The following is a 2204-nucleotide window of genomic DNA, read 5'->3' as shown; positions in this document are numbered from 1 at the left end:
GTATTCAGACATGTTAACGGGGGTGCATTTTACAAATATAAAATTATAGTAATTAATATGCTGTTTGACTGCTCTGGGTAGTTTATTTAATTTAATCTGGAGTTACTATCAGAGATGGAGGTGCCCAATGTCCTCCTTTCTTTGGTAGAGTATTGTCCATGCAGCGGAACCTTGCCTCTGTTGCTTGGGCCTTCTACTGAAAGATTTTTTTACTGCTGCCCTTCAGGAAGACAAGACTCCAGCTGCCTTTAAAGAGGCAGTGATTAGGCCCCTGCTCAAGAAAAATCTCTTGCTATTAGCCATTTTGTGAATTATCACCCTTCCCTTTTTAGGAGAGGTTGCCAAGAAGGTGGTGATGAAGCAGATCCAGTCACATCTGGAATCGATACATTTTCTTGATCCTTTTCCATCAGGTTTTTGAACTGTTTATGGCCTAGAGATAGTTCTGATATCATCTGCTGATGATCTGCTCCTGATGACAGATGCTGAAAAGGTGTCTTTGCTGATTTTATTATACCTCTTGGCAGCCTTTGATACACAGAGCCAAGGGTCAAGACAGAGTCAGAATCAGGAATCAGAACCAGATTACCTGAAATCAAGGAAGGCAGGAGCAGGGCTGGTTCCCAGGCAGTAGCAAGGCTGGGACAGGACTTGAACAAGACTGTGTGCAGGACAGGGTCTAGACAGGAGCAGGGCTTGGAATGAAGCCCGCACAAGCAGGCAAAGAATCCATGAGCATATGCATCATGCAGCTACTGATCCACTGCAGCTGCTGGGCTTAAGAACAAGTCACCTGCCTTCCTTAGCCAATCAGGTGGTTCTGCTCTGGCCCACCTGTGCTTATTGACTGCCTGATGAGTGGGCAGGCGCAGCTGCAGGCCCTCATGCCTGACAGGGTCTTCCTTGCCCACTCTTTGTGGTGTTTCCTGCCCTCTCTCCCCCAGTGCTTCCTCTCTCTCCTTATTCTTTCCCTAGTGGGCTGAAGCTGCTGCAGTATTGCTACTCCCAAAGGTTCAAAAATAATCTGTTGGACCCCCAAGACCATGAGAGAGGCCCAAAAATCATGAGGGATTTTTTTTAAAGATTATACTGGGATTTTTTATCCATCTTTTGATTTTTGAACTCCCCCTGCCCACTCAGTGTGTGTGTGTATCTATTAGTGAGGAAGGGGTCTCTGTCAAGTAGTGGTGTGTGTGTCTCTATCTAGTAGTGGTGTGTGTGTGTGTCTCTCTCTCTCTCTAATCTAGTAGTGGTGTGTGTGTGTCTCTCTCTCTTTATCTAGCAGTGGGGTGTGTGTCTCTCTCTATCTATCTAGTAGTGGGGTGTGTGTCTATTAGTGTTGCCAACTCTTCCAAATTTTTGGGGTAAGGTGATTTTGGCCTCTGCTGTAGGAGCTTTCACCCCCCACTTCAGCCCATCCCTGTAATTCTGTTCCTGAACACCCAAATCAATCCTGTCCCCCACTCTCCCATCTGTCCCCACATTTGTTCTGTCACATACAGCCAGCCTCATCTCTGCTCCTCTCTAGCTTCAGAAGTTTTTCACCCCTCTCTCCCCCTGCTCAGACCAGGCATTTCAGGGAGAGGAGGGGAGAAGGAGCAGAAGAGCCCCCCCACACACACACCTTGCTCAGAGGAGGGGCAGGAGGAGGAGCAAGCAGAACTGCACTGAGCTGCTGGGCTCTTTAGCTCTCTCCTGTGAGAAAAGTGTTCGCTCCTGAGGGAAGGGGGAGAGAGCTCTGAATGCTTCCTGCAGCAGCCCTGATTGACTGCTCTTCCCTATGAGGTGTAATGAGTCATCTTTGAGCCTGCTTACCAGGGTTCAGCCAACCCACAGGCGTAGGTCTAACCAAGTGACCCCAAAGCCAGGGTATGTACACTCCCAATGAGCAGCTACTTCAGTCTGCTCAACATTGCTATCCTTCCGGGAGTATCCCCCACCACTTGGTGGTTCTGACAGGTTGTTCCTACTCCTCTTCCAGCCCCAGACTGTGCTTGCTCCTGCTCCAGCTTTGTTCCAACCTCACTCTTGGTTCCCAGTGCCTGCTCTGACCCCAACCCAACCACTACGCCTGATTGCACTGTTCCAAGCACAAGCCAGATCATCCACTTCAGTTTCTGACCATTTGAGCAGACTCCTCCTTTTGCACCAGGCTCCAGCAGCTGAGATGGAGCCCCCTGGAACATCCATCACTGATTTGACAG

The sequence above is a fragment of the Malaclemys terrapin genome, chromosome 1, assembly GCF_027887155.1.
Source record: "Malaclemys terrapin pileata isolate rMalTer1 chromosome 1, rMalTer1.hap1, whole genome shotgun sequence".
NCBI lineage: Eukaryota > Metazoa > Chordata > Testudines > Emydidae > Malaclemys > Malaclemys terrapin.
Note: the sequence above shows the minus strand (reverse complement) of the source record.